We start from the raw sequence: 18,026 nt of genomic DNA, 5'->3' as shown, positions 1-18,026 counted from the left end.
AAGGGAATTAGGAGGCTGATAGATATTCTGACGAGCTACTGCCCACTGAGAAAAAAGCTCTCCGTAATGGGTCTTCTACCAGATCCAGCGAAATAAAAGAAGAAACGGCAAGGCACTACCTCGCAGAGTGTGATAGGTATGCTAGGTCTAGATTTGAAATCTTTAAACATCACCAAATCACTCCCCGAGATAAAATGGTCCAAAATCTTGGGGTTTGTGAACAAGTCCAATGGATTTATGATGGACACGTGAGCCGACCAAGTCCCGGACCTTTTAGGGATGGGGTACGAATCTCCCCAGGCATTTAACCCCTCGGGTCTTGGTCGCCCACTCTGCGTAATTTATATGATGACGTTGATTTGGCCTGTTCAGTACTCATTGGTTTTCTGCACTGTAACAGATGTTCGACAGGAGAGGTCCTTGTCATTTATTTATTTATTTAGGGAGAGAGAGAGAGAGAGAGAGAGAGAGAGAGAGAGAGAGAGAGAGAGAGAGGAAGAGAGAGAGAGAGAGTGTGTGAGAGAGACAGAGAGAGAGAGAATACTATGTTCTGTGACTAGATTCCCCTATGAATAGCGAAATAAGTTGAACTAAATCACATAAATAATAATAATAATAAAATTCACTAATTTCGTGGTCCGCTTGACCAATTAATATATTACGATTAATTAAGGTTTTTAGTTGAGATAAAAAAGTCAATGGCACGAGCGGGATTCGAACCTACGATCTTCGGCTAGATACGCCGCTGCTCTACCACTGAGATATCGTGACCTCGATCCACTCGGACACTAACTTCCCATCTCAACCCCCGGCGTATCTAGCCGAAGATCGTGGGTTCGAATCCAGCTGGTGCAATTGACTTTTTTATCTCAACTAAAAACCTTAATTAATTGTAATAATAATTATTGGTCAAGCGGACCACGAAATTAGTGAATTTTATTATTTAAAATAAATATTAAAGTTTATTAAATTTATAGACAATATTATAATAAAGTGTACATAATTGTACTCAGTAAAAAATAAACAGTAGGGCATGGATACTCCGTCTGCCGGAAGGTGGTGAGAACATGATAATAATAGTAATAATGATGATAGTAATAACAGAATTAAATAAAAATATTTAAATAAAATAAATAAATAATTGTATATACTGCAAAATAAAATAAACCTCTCTGATTATAAATTATTATAAATGGTTAACAGAAGTAAAAATTTTCCTGAAATAAAAAACTAAATAAAACTAATATAATGAATTAGTTAAATGCCACAAACCCAATAAAACTAGATTAAAAAAAATAAGAATAAACAAGAATAAAAGTAAGAAGGAAAATAATCCAATTAAAAACAAAGAACACTATATACCTGTAATCCTTTTTGGTGAACGGGAAAAAAATAAGAGATATAAGTCCCAACGGTTAGAGTTCTGTTGTTAGTATAAAAAAAAGACAAGGACAGAAAAATATAATGACAGAGAGAGAAAGAGAGAAAGAGAGAGAGAGAGAGAGAGAGAGAGAGAGAAAGTGAGAGAGGGTGAGAGACAGACAGACAGAGGCAGAGAGGCAGAGAGAATGGCCGAAATACCACTGCATTCGAAAGTAGATCGAACGAAGTCTTGTCTTGTGTAACTTAAAAAGTTACATAAACCAATTATTGGTCTGATTTTCACCCCAATGATTTGCCCAGTTTACTATTTTCGCTTGGCCAAAAATAACACCGTTCCTTTATTATGTTTTATTTTATTGTTATTAAAACATTATGTATAACCCTCATCTCCAAAGTGAACATTTCGCCAAGCGATTATGTATATGTAATTTGAATTTCGTTTATACAGGGTGTCCCAGTTCCTTCTGACGAAACTCAGGGAATCGATTCTACTCTTCGTTTGGAGCAAAAATGCTCAGGAGAAAATTTTTGGAAAGTTCTTTATTTTGAAGATATTCGTCAATTTAGGTTTTTTCAACTTTTCACTACCTTACCACATAAAAACGCTTACAACTTCCAAAATGTTGAGACTACAATAAATCCAATTACACCATTTGAAAGAACGCTAAATTGCTGTAAGATACTTCTATTTGCAATAATCTGAATGACATAAAATGTTAGCTAATATCACTTGGAACGTGTCAAAATTACAAAATTTAAAATTTTGGTCATGATTGCACTTTCTACTGAGGTTACAAAAAATACCTACAACTTGTCAAATTCTACAAAAATTTCTTCATCTAATATGCTTTACGTTGCTATATCCATGTTTTTAAATAGCGTTCTAGTAGAGTTGAAAAATAATAATTGAATGTTCGAAAACGTGAGCTAAGGTAAATTTGAATGGGGGGGGTAGAAATAAATCAATTAGAACTCGCTTTGTAAAATAAAAATGACACATCTGTTATCTCACAAAAACCATACCAGAAAGCTTCGTACTCACAAAAACCGTACCAGAAAGCTTCGTACTCACAAAAACCATACCAGAAAGCTTCGTACTCACAAANGAAGAGTAGAATCGATTCCCTGAGTTTCGTCAGAAGGAACTGGGACACCCTGTATATTGTGGAATTACAACCAACTTGAATTGATATTAAATTGAATTTTGACATCATCCAGTCTAATTTATTTAAAACTTTATTTAGGGGCAGAGTTACAGTGGAACACGATATTCCATATCCGTGGATTTATACGACCCCCGCAATTCTCCCTCCTTCTCCCTCTGATTTAAATTAAATCCGACAAGGATCAAGTTTCGTCAGCCTTGACTCGAGTGATGGTTCACCGTAGGAGGAGATAGATTCCAAAAGCTTTTGTAACAATAGTCCAAGTTAAATCCGAGCAAGACTTAGCTACGTCAGTCTAAAAGCCAAGCTCGTAATTCAAATCAGAGTGTTAGGTCCTTTTTTCTACGCAGTATTTCATTGAACTACGATAAACTTAGACCACAGAATTGAAAAATTGAAAAATAATCGACAATGTTGGATAATTAAAGACGAGTAAATATTTATTTTTAAACTCATTTTACTACCTCAAACCATAAAACTTAATTTAGGGGTTAGTCACGATCGTACGGAATAAAGCCGAAACTAAGAAGGAGTTTGACAGTTTAAGCTTGTTCTTGATGGCAGGGCTAATGACATAAATCTTTATTGGCCAAGGTTTTGGCTTCAGCCGACTTTGAGCTTTACGACCAACAGCTTGATAAGTTTTTAAAAACAAAACACCTTTTTTATTAAACCATAAACTGGAATAAGGGCTGTGATGTCTCTGTACAATGGTAGATACAAAGGTATCGGACTCACCCTGCTTATAGCCTGCTCATTTCTGTCAATAACGACTATTTTGAAAATTGGCACATTACTAACTATCAGGAAATTATTGTGTACATTCAAGCATTAAGTTATTAAAGTTAGTACGTTGTTAAATTTCTTGGATTTATACTGTATAGAAAACTTCTATGGAAAAACCATGTAGATTACCTAATCACCAAAGGATAAAATCTCAATATATTGAGATGTTTTACCGACGCAAAATGGGGTGCAGACCCTAAAATTTCAATGCTATTTTACAGAGCTTGCCCATAAAAGATAGTTCCCAAATAGATTGTATTTCTGATACGTGCTCTGTAAAATAGCATTGAAATTTTAGCGTCTACACACATTAAAGAGGTCACAGTAATACACTTATAAATTGCCTTAAAGTTTTTAGGAACAAATGCCTAAGATAATGGCTTGGGTACCTGACAGACACCAATTAATTTTATGGATATGGAGGCATGTGAGCCGCCCTTACAATTCAGACTCCAGCGTTTGTTTATAAATTTTGTTAAAATTATTTTACACACAAAAGTTACTTGTACAACCAACTATCGTGAAAGATTCGTCAAGAGACTCCGAAAATATGTTCAAACGTACTTCTTCCAATCTTGAGGGCTGATTTTAAAGTCATATAGAAACGTTTTTTTCTCTTAGAGATTATATAGGGTATCATGCAACATCATTAAACGCGATATTTTATTCGGATAGTCATTCCCTTTGTAGTAACTACCTGTACATTTTAATGATTTTTACGCAAGGTTCTATCTCCAAAAAAGGTTCAGGGTGTGCATGGTATGATCTCGAGATTCAAAAAGGAGGAAAATTTAAACTGCCTTCTGGTCTAAGTAACTTCACCACAGAGCTTAAAGGCATATTGAAAGGTATAGAACGTGTAGAAATAATAATCCCAGTTGCTCGTAATTATCGTTTAATATCATTCTCTCAATGGTATGGAAAGCCTTGAAAAACTAGATTTTAAGGCCAGCATTAATTATCTATTGGTAAACATATTGGAATGATTATTTGTCCTTACATCTTCTACAAACGCGCGTTTCTTCCTTTGCTGAGGGAGCTTGGTGCACTTCTTTCTCTTGGTGAGAGAACGTTTGTATGTCATACATGGCTACCAAAATGCGGACAGTTTGGCAAATGAAGGAGCTATTGATGGGACTAATTTTAATGAAAAAATCTCTTTGTCCGATAGCAGAAAATGTTTTCGGAAAAACGTCTACAATAATTGGTTTCAAAGTTGTCAATCCTTCCTAAAAGGAATGTATCACAAGGAAAATGAGGTCATGGTTTTACAACATGGACTTAACGAAAAAAGCATCTATTAGCATGAACAGGATCCGTAGTAACTGTATTGTTCAAGGGGCAACAGACAGCTTGGTCATTTCAGCCCCGGAAAACTAATGCTAAACTATATTTATACTTTGCGCTGCATAGACAAACCTGTAAATTATAAATATTTATGAAGTTTGGCCGATCATAATGTATTTAAGCAATTTTAGATTTAACTGTAATAAAACTCAATTAAGGTTTTTAGTTGAGATAAAAAAGTCAGTGTCACGAGGGGGATTCGAACCCACGACTTTTGGCTTGATAAGCCGCTACTCTACCACTTGAACTATCGTGACTTCCATCACCTCGGGCACCAATTTCCAATAGCTCAAGTGGTAGCGGCGTATTAAGCTGAAGGACGTGGGTTCGAATCCCGCTCGTGACACTGACTTTTTTATATCAACTAAAAACCTTATTAATTAAATGATATTAATTGGCTAAGCGGACCACGAAAAATAGTGAATGTACTAAAACTATTTAATATTATTAACTTAGTCAATATTTGCTTAGTGGTCATAACTGACCATGTTAACCATTCCAATTAATTATTCTTTTTACCTTTAGATTTTGGTTGAGAGGAAAAATTATTCGACGGGGGATTCGAACCGACGACCATCGGCTCAATTCGGCGCTGCTCTAACTACTTGAGCCGTCACGATAGCCTAGATAAAAAGAATAATTAATTGGAATTATTTACTTATTATTAATCGTTAAAAGCAAAAAAATCCGAGTTTGTTGTCAAAGAAAAAAAGGTCTATTTCCTGCTTTCATTTTACACAAAAATAAATGAAAATATGTATCATATTAGAATAAATGAAATAAAATATTATTGCAAATGAAAACTTGTTAAATTGTTATAAAATAAATACAAGTGTTCGAATGTTCTTGGATATTTGATTCTTAAAGTATGTGTTTTTTGACATGTTACTTTTGCGATGCATAACGTTTTTATAAACTGATTTTAATAGGATTTGACTATTTTTTATAAAATCTGAAGGTTTCTTCTTTTAAAAAAAGTTTTTTTTTTTAATTTTGTTAATAAATTGAAAAAGTGTAATAATAATTATTATTGCATTGTTTTCACAGGGTACGAGAAACAAAAGTTCATTTTTTTTCTAGGTCGGTTAATTTTTGTGAAAGCATGTGTGGGCACTGGTAAGGGTAGGTCAAAAGACGTTGGTATCATTACGACCTTGCTCACCTCGTCCAATAATGATATTGGTCTATTATGCAATTTCGGTTATTATCTAGAGGAGCATTTCGTTAAGTTTTAGGCTGTTTAGAAGATCCCAAAGCTTTGTGAAAGGCTCCTGTGTTTATCCATTTTTTTTTTTTAACGAGGGTTCGCAACAGCAGAGGTCATATAAACTCTCAGGGTGCCGGTGTGTTTTTGAAAAAAAGCCCATTTCTAAGTATGTCGGGGATTCGAACCCGGGACCTTTACCTTACAGTGATGAGCGCCGTGTCAAAGACTAAACCTTGCGGGCACCTACGACCCCCGTGTGTATCCTATTACAAATGTTCCTCTACATAGGCTCTCAATATCTGCACAGACTTTGCTGCTGTTCCAAATTTATCCCTCAAGTTTGCAGTGTTCAGTCCAGCAGTACCATTGTTCTAGTCCTACATGTTCCCGAAGTTAAAACTTAAAAACGTTATGGAAAGGGATCATTCAGCAAATCATCATGGCAGTCATCCTACAGACAAGATGGAAATCTTAACGCTGAAATATGATTTTGTATTTTATTTTATTTTTATTATTAATAAAACGGTTAAAGCGTTATTTTATGGTGCAGATTTAAGAGGACCGGGTGAGATTTATCCAAATTACATTGTTAAGAGCAAATATATTTTCTTGGAAAGAAGTATGAAGGCAATTTTAAGCCTGACGGCTGATTTCTTCTTAGGTGTCAGAATGACTACTGCAATGCCTATTGAAGCCTAATCCAACATACAGTTATATTAAAACGTTATCAGAAAAGAGCTTTAAATTTCAACGTGTACAAATTAATTGTGGTTAGGTCGTACACGTCGAACGTTGACGAAATGGATTTTGCAATAGACGCAGCATCGCATTGTCCCCGACGCAACGGGTCGAATCGGCCCTGTAGAATATCGAGCAGCTGCCGCGAACCCTGCCGAATCGTATTAGGTGAAGTGTTCAGTTTCCGGACGTAAAAAAGGGGTCGTGGACAGATGCGAACAAACTTGTACAGACCGATACACAAAGCATAGAGTATTTGACCAGTATCACAATGCAATCACGATTACACTTCCGACCAAAGAGATAATTGGGTTCAACCTTCACAACGAAATTTCGTTTGCCAGCTAATTACAGTCTCATAACAATTATTTTTATATGTAATGCATCTCATTTATTATTAGTAAAGATTAAATTAACTACAAGCACTGGACAATGTATAATTTTGCCTAGATATTCACATAAACAAAGGATTCCAAACAATTTATACGAAAGTATCACAAACATAATCCATATAATAAGTACAACACAGCCACTTATAAACAACATAACAAATGCGAACAATAATGTAAACGAAGTGTGTGAATGTAATTTATTAGCGTGATTGGAAGGGCTTATCCCCAATTACTACGAGGAGTATAGAGTACTCTCGGTTGTATGAACGAATCCTACTAGGTGTATATAATTTATTAGCGTGAATAGAAGGGCTTATCCCCTATTATCAAGAGGTCTATCGAGTACTCTCGGTTAGTATGAATGAATTCTACTAGGTGTATATCATTTATTAGCGTGAATGGAAGGGCTTATCTCCAATTACCACGAATAGTGACGTGATAACATTCGATATGAGTAATCGATTATTCTTTCGATTATTTTCTTTCGGTACCGAGTACTTTTGGAATCGAATATTGTCATTCGATATAAGTACTGTATCGAATACTTTTTGTAGTATCGGAAAATATACTCAAATAGATTTTTCGTCGAGTATTCAAGTAATATTGAATTGTCATTTACCGTTCGAAACTAACCTCTCATCAAACTGGGAATTGACTACTGTTAAGAGCGCCTACTAGTGGCATGTGTCAAAGTTAATCGAGATTTTTAATTGGTGATTGGTAACTCATAATTCGTTCCCGCGTCGCACCTTGCACTTTCAATTTTATTAATTTCTTATGAAATGATTTTGTCTTCAAGTACCTCAAATGTGTCCGCTTTCCTTCTCGTGGGTAGATACTTAATCATGTCTCCTTCCGAAAGTAAGGCAAGAGGTAATTTTGCTAAGAAACCGAATCGTCGGCATCTTGTAAACTCAGGGGAATAGAGTGGGAATACGTATATATCTTTTCAATCATTTCAAACCCAAACACCCGTTGATCAATTTTCTCAAAACTCGATAACGATAAAATTGAAATATCAATATTTCGAAATGTGTTGGTAGTTGTTCCTTGTTCTTACCTACGTACTCATAGTATGAAAAAATTCTTAAAAATGAAAAAAAAACTGCAATTTCTTGATTATTTTAACGCACGGGCGTATTTTAAACAAAGTACACAATAGTAAGTTGATCATTTATGAATAAACGAAAAACTACTCATGTGAGTAAGTACTCGTTAGTATCGAATAATTTCTGTCGATACTTGAGTAGTATTCAATATTTCTTTCGATGCCAGTATCGAGTACTGTTATCGAATATTGTCTACTATCGCACATCATTAACCACGAGGACTTTCGAGTACTCTCGGTTAGTATGAACGAATTCTACTAGGTGAATATCATTTATTAGCGTGAATGGAAGAGCTTATCCCCAATTACCACGAGAAATATCGGATACTCTTGGTAAGTATGAACGAAGTATGGTATGTGAATGTAATTTATTAGCGTGAATGGATTTTATCCCTAATTACGTCAAGGACTATCGAGTACCTTCTGTTAATATGAACGATATCAGCGTGATGGAAGGTCTTATCCCTAATTACACCGAGTAATATCGATTAAGTATTAACGACGGGTTAGTATTACCAAAGTCGGGTTTTGAGTTTTATTTATTAGCGCGAATGGATAGCCTTGTCCCAGTTATCCCGAGGAACATCTGTAAATTTAGTAGAAGGCCTAGCAATAGTATAAAGAACAGCGAGAGGGAGAGGGAGAGAGGAGAGAGAGAAAGAGCGAGAGAGGGAGAGAGAGAAGAGAGAGAGAGAGAGTGAGAGAGAGAGTGAGACGATGACCGTCATATCATATACTATCAGAACTTATCAGAACTTGGCTGGAGAAAGAAAAGAAACTTAAATGATTAAAACGCGAGAAAGTCACGACAAGAAAAACAAAGGAAGAGAGTGCTGGCAACGACCAATATAGTTTGTCTGACAAAAAAAAAAAAAAAAAAAAAAAAAAAAAAAAAAAAAAAAAAAAAAAAAACTAATAATATAATTTACGGAATTAATCCAATTTAAAAAAAAATGTTTTAATATAGAAATATAAAATATAAAAAGTATAACAATATGAAAGCAAAAATAATAAAACAAAGGAAAAAATTGCTTAAGTATTAAACAATATTTATTATGTATTTAAGTAATTTTATTTTTTTCTTTTCTTATTTTTTATTGTTTTAATAGTAATAATGAATGATATCGAGATGAGAAGTGTAAATATTCAAACACTAAATTGCACATTTAGAAAACTAAACAAAAGTTTGAAACAGAAAGTGAGAAGCCAGGAGAAAAATTAAAAGGGTTTAGGCACAAGTGGGGATAAAGGAAATAAAACAGTCAACGAGAGAAGCTTTCCAGGTGCTTCCATTATTCGTTAGGATTGGTCTCTATACTCTAAATCCTCGGATAGATCAAGTCGAGGCTAGATAGAATCACTCTCCCATGAGGGAATAAACTAAGACTTGTTTTACAACTATTACCATGCCAAACAGAGACGTGAAACGGAACCATTCGGTGGACATGACGAGTTTATTAGTCACTTAATGTCAATGCAAAATTTATTAAAAAATGGGACCAACGTAAAAATGGAAATTAAGAAAGTTTTTAGTTATCCTTCCGAGTGTTTTAAAAAAATCCGAAACACTGAATGAAATAACTCAGTAATGGATTACGAACCTTTAATGAAAGATTAAGAGGAATAAACTATTGTTCATAACGGTAAATCTCAAATAAATGGGCGAAAGAACATTTAAAATGGCAAGATATAATCATAAACGGGCAAAAATGTACTATAAAACGTAGTATACTGAAAAGAAAAAAAAATTAAAAGATCAAGAAAAAACAGGTTTTAAAAGAAGTAATTCAAGAGGAAGGAATTCGAAGAGGGTATGAGATATTCTGTCGACTGGAAATGGAAGTGGACGAAGTGGTGGAAATCGTAAGCAGAAAAATAAGAGCAAATAGGGAAAAGCGGATTATAGGTGGACCGTTGATAGAATTAGAAAATTAGACAAAAACTGCAGCGAAAAATATTTTTTTCGTAGTATAACACATATTTTATAATACGATCAAAGCGGGATTAAGAAAAGACTTTTTGTAAGGTTTGGATTCGATACCTTTCACATCCAGACAACTGGTTCGTTGGTCTAGGGGTATGATTCTCGCTTAGGGTGCGAGAGGTCCCGGGTTCAAATCCCGGACGGACCCAGTAATGTTTTGCTCCCCGCCCTTGAAAAATTTCTATTTTAAACGGACTGTGATTGCTGACATTCAAGCCAAATAGTTTCGCTTTTCACATCCTTCATTTCGGTGGAAATAATGGGTTTGCTGGTCGCTTAATGTCTACGCAACATTTGTTAAAAAATTGGGGCTGACCTAAAAATGAAAACAGCAACGTGTGAATTTAAAGTTAAAATGAACGGTGTTTTGAAATAATTGAAAGGTAATAACTACAATGGAGGATTACTGAACCGATTAACGCAGGATTGAGTGCAAAATCCTCGGACAAAAATATTGGTCATTACAATAAATCTCAAATAAATGGAAAAACGAACATTGACAAGGCCCAGCCAAATATATACGTCATATACGTGCAAAATTGTACAATGAAACGTAGCATATTGCAATTCAGAAAAAAAATTTTGTAATGCAATTCAAGGGAAGAAATTGAAAGAGGATCTGAGTTGTTCTATTGACAAAGCTGGACGGCTAATGTGGTATAATGAATGGAAATCATACGGAGAAGGAAAAAGAGAAAATAAATAATAGGGGATTATAGAAAAACAGATCAAGGAATTTAAGAATTTAAAAAAACTGCAGCGAAAAATTTTTTTTTCGTAGTATACATATTTTATAATACAATCAAAGCGGGATTGAGAAATGACTTTTTGTAAGATTGGGATTTGATTCCTTTCACTTTCAGGCAACTGGTTCGTTGGTCTAGGGGTATGATTCTCGCTTAGGGTGCGAGAGGTCCCGGGTTCAAATCCCGGACGGACCCAGTAATGTTTTTGCTTCCTGCGAGTGCAAAGGTGAAATTTGGGTTTTTACATGAGTGAGACTTTTGATTTTTTGACCATATACAGGGTGTCCTTTTTAGATGACCCGGCTGAATTTCTCTTGAACCAATGATGCTATTGAAAAGTAATAATAATAATAATAAGTGCTTAATATTTACTAGTCTAGTTTCAAATTTTTACCATTATTTGGAGAAAAATCGTACAGTGTACCTCAGGCCCAGTTCAATTGCAAAATTTGAAATATGGCCCTACACATCATTTTAACGGATTTTTACGCTGAAAATAACTTGACAAAAAGTTGGATGAACCAGTCATTTCGTTTCTATTCATGTTCGAACTGCTGGCTTACGTAAAGATGCAAAGATTTGCTCTTTCTACCCACTTTTCACCGGTGCTCAGAGCGATAGAGTCAGGGGAGATGGATTGACAAGCATTTTTTATATTTTGCCGGGGTTCTTCAACTGAGGGTTATGATTGGCACAGTTTTTGATGCCCCACAGAAAATAGTCAAGTGAAAATAAATCGGGTGACCGAGGAGGCCAACAGATCGGGCCATGAGGTCTTTCCACCTATCCCAAAGGATTCAAATAACCTTTTTTCACCTGCAAAGAATTGTGTGCGGGGCATCCATGAAGCTGGAGAATCATTCTTTGTCGTTGTTGCAGAGGAACATCATCTAATTGTGTTCGTAAAACCTCTCTCAAAAAATTGAGGAACTGAGTTCTGAATAAACTGAAATTATTTTCCTAGAAATAAAGTCCAAATAATAATCACCACTCGTTGATACTGCGAACCACCTGATGATGACAAGAGTACGAATTCTTTCGGATTTTCCCCCGCCCACGTTCAAAAATTCCAAAGGTTTAGAGGTGAACTTGGATTCGTCAGTCCATAGGATGTATGGAAGAATGTTTTCTTCAGCCTTCCAAATCGACATTTTTTGACGGAACATTAGACACCTGTCATAATCAGGGCCTCGAAGTCTCTGGACAAGATGAGAGCGATAACGCTTAAAATCGTAAGTCAGTAGTACATGTCTAATTTTACTTTTTGAAAACCTAAAACCCTTCCAATATTTCGGAGAGGAATTCGGACTTTCGAGAATAAACAGTAAAATATTCAGCTCCACATCGAAATTTCGCATGAAGTCTTGGTGATGGAACAACTACTGATCCTTTTCTCCTCATATTGCCAACAACACGAATAAACGTTTTGTGGTTTACTCTGAGTCGATCAGGAAATTTCTGGGGTAAAATTCGATTGTCTGTGCAGGGTCATATTTGAAATTTTGAAGTTGAACTCGGCTTGAGGTACCCTGTATACAAGTAAAGGACACACTGTATAGGTTTTTCAGAATCTTCCTTTCGGCATATGACAGACATCTTCAGATCCCATTCATCAGGAAATCGCTAGAGCCATGACTCTATAATCCTTCAGACGATATCCTTTGGCAGTAGTACCATTAAAATGAAAGTAGACAATATTTACTGGAACGAATATTGATAAATAGGTATGTTTTCAGCAATTATCAATTCTAATTGCACTGATATTTCTTTTGTCTTATTGCTATTCGTTGTCGAACATTATTAATGATACATTGCATTACATTCAAATAATTAAGGTTTTAAGTTGAGGTAAAAAAGTCAGTGTCACGAGCGGGATTCGAACTCACGACCTTCGGCTAGATACGCCGCTACTCGACCACTTAAGTTATCGTGACTTCGATCACCCCGGGCACTAACTTCCTATCTCAACCCCACCTTTTGAATTTTCACCTTTCTTTCACCTTTTGAGATACGAAGTTAGTGTATCGGCGTATCAAGCTGAAGGTCGTGGGTTCGAATCCCGCTCGTGACACTGACTTTTTTATCTCAACTTACAACCTTCATTAATTGGTCAAGCGGACCACGAAAAATAGTGAATTATATTCAAAATTCAATTGCACCCACCCAATTATTACTGTTGTTTTATGGGAATTCAATTCTTATTATTCTTTTAGGAAAATCTACGTTTTATCGTCATTATTATTGTAATCTCTGACTGAACTGACTGATTAAATGTGATGTAGTGTGGTAATGTAAAATGTATAATAAAGTGCTCAGAAATAAATTATAATAAAGAGGAAAATAAAAAAATCTGAAACGGTCGTAATGAAAATGTGAAGAATTTTCAGAATTCACCCAGTTTAACAAGAGCCGTTAGGAGGAAAGTCCTGTTTGCCCCCAGGGGGATTGGGATCGAAGTGAAAGAAAGACAAGGGGGAAAAGTTAATTTTCCTTAATTATCCCGAGCTCTTGGCCAAAATCTGCGGGTGTAAATTAAATAAGGTTTTAGCCCTGATGCCGGGCACGTTGCCCTAATATAATTTAAGGTTAGGTGAGAAAAGTTTATTACTGGCGCGTGACAAGTTTCTCCAAACTTGCCCGTCACGTGTCATCCTCAACTTTCGCCATCGAAAGACGGCCAACTCGGAGCAACTTTTATCTCCGACTCCGAGAGGTGGATAAACCCGAGGCGACCCCGAGGGGCCGTTAGAGCAGACATAACCACACGGACCGTCGCTCTACAAAACCCGACTTTTTCGGCAGTACAAAAAATTATTGAGCTTCGTAACGAAGTTACATAGTCGAAGGGGACTTCATATGCAAAGCGTTCTTGAATGTCGTATCTCTGATTTGCTACTAAATCCCAAGTCTTGTCGACTTTGCCCAACGGAAATCAGCTTTAAACGAACTTCCCCTGATATATTATATATAAGTTAAAGATGTACATCGCCAATCTTTAATGGTGCACTTTTAATTATAATTTTACTGGTATACCATTACTTATTTTAATTTACATTCTAATCCACTCTTAAATAGAGCCAAACAGTGATTATCATATGATCGACCTTTCACAACTAAAGAAAAACAGAAAAAATCTGTAATTTGATTGAACTGACTTTAAACTTAGGAAAATACACTACAATTTTCTATTCTGCTACCATATCAATTAAACAATGCGCCAGGGAAATAAAAAGGCTAGGAACACGTTCAAGGAAGATAGCCATTTTTTCTGACAGTCAGGTGGCACTAAGCCCAAGATCTTAGCCTCATGCGAGGTAAGGCAAAAAGCGTATGGAATGGTATTGAATCCTTCGCAGAAAATGACCTGGCATGGGTGCCTGGACATTGAGTCGCAGAGGGCCGATATGTTGGCCAAAAAATGAGCCAATGTGAATTCTCTAGGTCCCGAACCCGAGCCAAAAAAAATCCAAAAATGGATTCTTAGTGAGTCCAATACACGTTGGAGCAACACCTCAGACTAGAAGAGATACGTAAGAAGGTCCAAGAAGGTCCGTCCGCAAGACTTAAGCCGGGAACACACCCTAGCGACGCTACCCGACGCCTTGCAACGTTTTGGTAGGGTGTGCATGTATAATACGACGTCAAGCGCACGCCACCTACAGTCAGAGCATGTATCACAAAGCAGTAACCATGTAATAAATTGTTAGTTAAATTTTATGAGCACAACCATGTAATAAATTGTTAGTTAAATTTTATGAGCACAACCATGTAATAAATTGTTAGTTAAATTCTATGAGCACAATCACGTAATAAATTGTTAGTTAAATTTTATGAGCACAACCATGTAAAAAATTGTCAGTTAAATTTTATGAGCACAACCATATAATAAATTGTTAGTTAAATTTAATTGTTTTAAATAAAGTTATTCTGGTGTTTTGATCAATTTTCTGCCAAACCATTAAAATTAATTCTTTTAAATAAATTACAATAAATTAAGGTTTTTAGTTGAGATGAAAAAAGGTCAATGGCACGAGAGGGATTCGAACCCACGACCTTCGGCTAGATACGCCGCTGCTCTACCACCTGAGCTATCGTGACCTCGATCCGCTCGGACATCAACTCCCCATCTCAACCACACCTTATGAGTTTTCCCTCTTTTAAATAAAAACTAATGGATTTTTGATTTCGGTTAATTTGGTTTATATTAAAATAAGAATGTTGTAATTAATATAACGACAAAATTACTATACTTAGTTTGAAATAAACTACAAAAATATGAGTTTTCTGTTCTGTCGCTACTCGACGAAAATGGTGTAATTTTATGAGCAAAACCATGAAATAAATTATTAGTTAAATTTTATTAGCAAAACCGTGTAATAAATTATTAGTTAAATTCGTCATATCAAAAAATTGTATTCCGGTGTTTTGATCAATTTTCAAAATTAATTCTTTTAAATAGAAACTAATGGATTTTTGATTTCGGTTAATTTGGTTTATATTAAAATAAGTATTTGTAATTAATATAACGGCAATAATACATGTAGTTTGAATAAAAATATGAGCGTCCGGTTCTTTTGTCTTCGACTGTACTCGATGCTACCAGACGAAAATCTGGACAGTGGAGATGGCAGAGCGTAGAGTAGGTTAGCATTGCATAGCAACGGGCAGATGTACACGGGGGGTAATACAGTCTTATGGAAAATTGGACTTTGGATTTGCGTCGGGTAGCATCGCATAGTGTTGCATCGGGTAAGTGTGTTCCCGGCTTTACACAGATTTCGAAGAACCAGGATTCTAGTTGGACACCAGACAGGGCACTGCCGCCACCAGTACCTACTCAGTACCCAGTACGCCCCCAGCACTGCCAGGAAGTAGGGATACTGCAGAACACGTTTTATGTTTCTGAGAGGGCGTCTGAAGTAAGGGTAGATTCTTGCAACTAGGCGAGGAAAAATCGCAATGAAGATCCTGCACTAAGGAGCCACTAGAAAGGCTAGTGAGGCTGATTAACAACCTGAAGCTAGCTAGTTTTAAAAAATTAGAAGATATATGCACAACAGATCTACTCAGGTCGAGGTGCAGAACGCCTTGGGGCCACCTCTTTTATCTTTATCCCTAACCCCTACTGTAATTTAATTTTACTTAATATTTTTAATAGAATTATGTAGTAATCCGTTGCGCAAGTATTATGGTTAAATTAATTGATTTCAATGAAATTTTCGTTCTTGCTTTATACTATGACAAAACAAAAACATTTACACTACAGTTCGGACAGTATTTAATGCTAATTTTAAAAACGAAAATGTTTACATGTTAACTTTTATGTTATACCGGGAATTGTTTTCAGCCTAGCCTTTTTGCTCCTTTAGAAAGAAATTCTGCCTGATCCATAAGCTATGATAGACCCACCTCCTGAGAAATTAGCAAACCAACTCTAGAACATCCTACCGTTACATACGTCTCAAAATATAACAGCAAACTTGATCCGTAGGGTAAGAGAAAGTTAGACAATCCTTATTGTTCAACTCACTACACGCATTTTTTAAATTTGTTTTAAGAAATTACATACATATAAGTTTGTGCTGCGTTTGTAAAAACCTATTTATCGATTAATATAAATTCAAGGGATTTTAAGATTGAACTTTTAGAGAGAAAAATAGACTATAACAAGCCTTTTTTCACAAGTGAAACTCTCACCAAATATTGTTTTTCAAAATGCGCGTACATATAAATAATTTGTAACAAAAATATATGGTAAGTAAGGTCAATTAACGCTATATAAAAACATATCTGAAGAAAATAGACAGTAGTGGACACATAAAGTAAATTATCTAGTCAAACGATATCTACTGTAATCACCTCTCTAGCCTTTAGAAACTCACGTTAATATCTACAATAAACTGTAAAAAATATTGGCAATAAAATAAAATCTCACATAAACATATAAAAGAAGAAGTATAAGTAAAACGATTAGCTTAAAATGTTGATTTCACGTAGGTCGCCAATGACAGAGGACGAAGATATTCCGATCAACAAACTGTAGCATACTGTAAATAGCATCAGCAAAATACATCAAAATCTAAAAAAGAACAAATTTTAAATTACGGAAAAATAGGAGATAGCAGATTAGAAATGGACCTACGAAGAATTTAGAAATAAAACTGGAAACGAAATTTTGCAAAAGTATATCGGAGAAATAAAAAGAGAAAGTAAGGAATTAAAGAATAAGAAAAAAACTGCAACATGAAAAATAGTTTTTGCTTGGTGTAGCGTATATTTATCGTATGATCGAAACGGGATTAAGGAAAGACATTTAGCAAGATTGGGATTAGAATCCTTTCACGTCCGGACAACTGGTTCGTTGGTCTAGGGGTATGATTCTCGCTTAGGGTGCGAGAGGTCCCGGGTTCAAATCCCGGACGGACCCGCTTGGTTTTTTCATCGACCGTCCAACCTTTTTCTCTTTTTTATTTACGTTAATTGTTACTTTTGTTGTTATTTTTATAAATTTCAAAATTTACAACAATCCGCATTAGTACTGTTAGGAACTGTCGAAAGGAAAATTATATGGAAACAGTAGATTTATAATGCAATTAAATAATTTTTCTGTTCTGCTGAGTTAAATTTTCGTTGTTCATATTTGAGTGATATTAAGCGACCGGTTATTCAATAATTCACCGAAGTCGTGAGGTGCGGTCAGGAATGAAGTATTTTAGAAAAATACTTTTTTCATTTTTTGCCGATGTTTCGACCTTTATTCGGGTCATCTTCAGGGCCTGGGTGAATTAATAAAAGGGGGAAAATACAATAAACATGTGAACTTAAATTCTGAACGAAGTATTTCGTACTCAAAGGACGTAGTGTTTTTCTAAAATACTTCATTCTTGACCGCTCCTCATAACTGCAATACAATATATTGATCAAATTTTTAAAAATGCGGAAAATTGAATATTTTAGAGAAATAATACGCCAAAAAATAATTTTAAAGTTCACCCAATTACCTAAATATATAGGGTGTTAAGGGTGGATTTCACGTAGGTCGCTAATGACAGAGGACGAAGATATCCCGATCAACAAACTGTAGCATACTGTAAATAGCATCAACAAAATACATCAAGATCTAAAAAAGAACAAGTTTTACATTACGGAAAAATTGGAGATAGCAGATT

At 35.4% G+C, this 18,026-nt stretch overlaps 3 non-coding genes across 3 annotated transcripts; all 3 read left to right on the top strand.

Moving 5' to 3' along the window:
- Window positions 1–10,187: 10,187 nt before the first annotated feature.
- On the top strand, window positions 10,188–10,259 carry Trnap-agg. Its single transcript has one exon. It is a non-coding gene; the product is annotated as a tRNA-Pro (tRNA).
- Window positions 10,260–10,980: 721 nt separating this feature from the next.
- On the top strand, window positions 10,981–11,052 carry Trnap-agg. Its single transcript has one exon. It is a non-coding gene; the product is annotated as a tRNA-Pro (tRNA).
- A 6,160-nt stretch (window positions 11,053–17,212) lies between these two features.
- Trnap-agg lies at window positions 17,213–17,284 on the top strand. The gene has a single exon. It is a non-coding gene; the product is annotated as a tRNA-Pro (tRNA).
- The last annotated feature ends 742 nt before the right edge of the window (window positions 17,285–18,026 follow it).

The sequence above is a fragment of the Cimex lectularius genome, unplaced genomic scaffold (genome assembly GCF_000648675.2).
Source record: "Cimex lectularius strain Harlan isolate CLEC.00 unplaced genomic scaffold, Clec_2.1 scaffold263, whole genome shotgun sequence".
Classification (NCBI taxonomy): domain Eukaryota; kingdom Metazoa; phylum Arthropoda; class Insecta; order Hemiptera; family Cimicidae; genus Cimex; species Cimex lectularius.
This window is presented reverse-complemented; position numbering and strand designations above follow the sequence as displayed.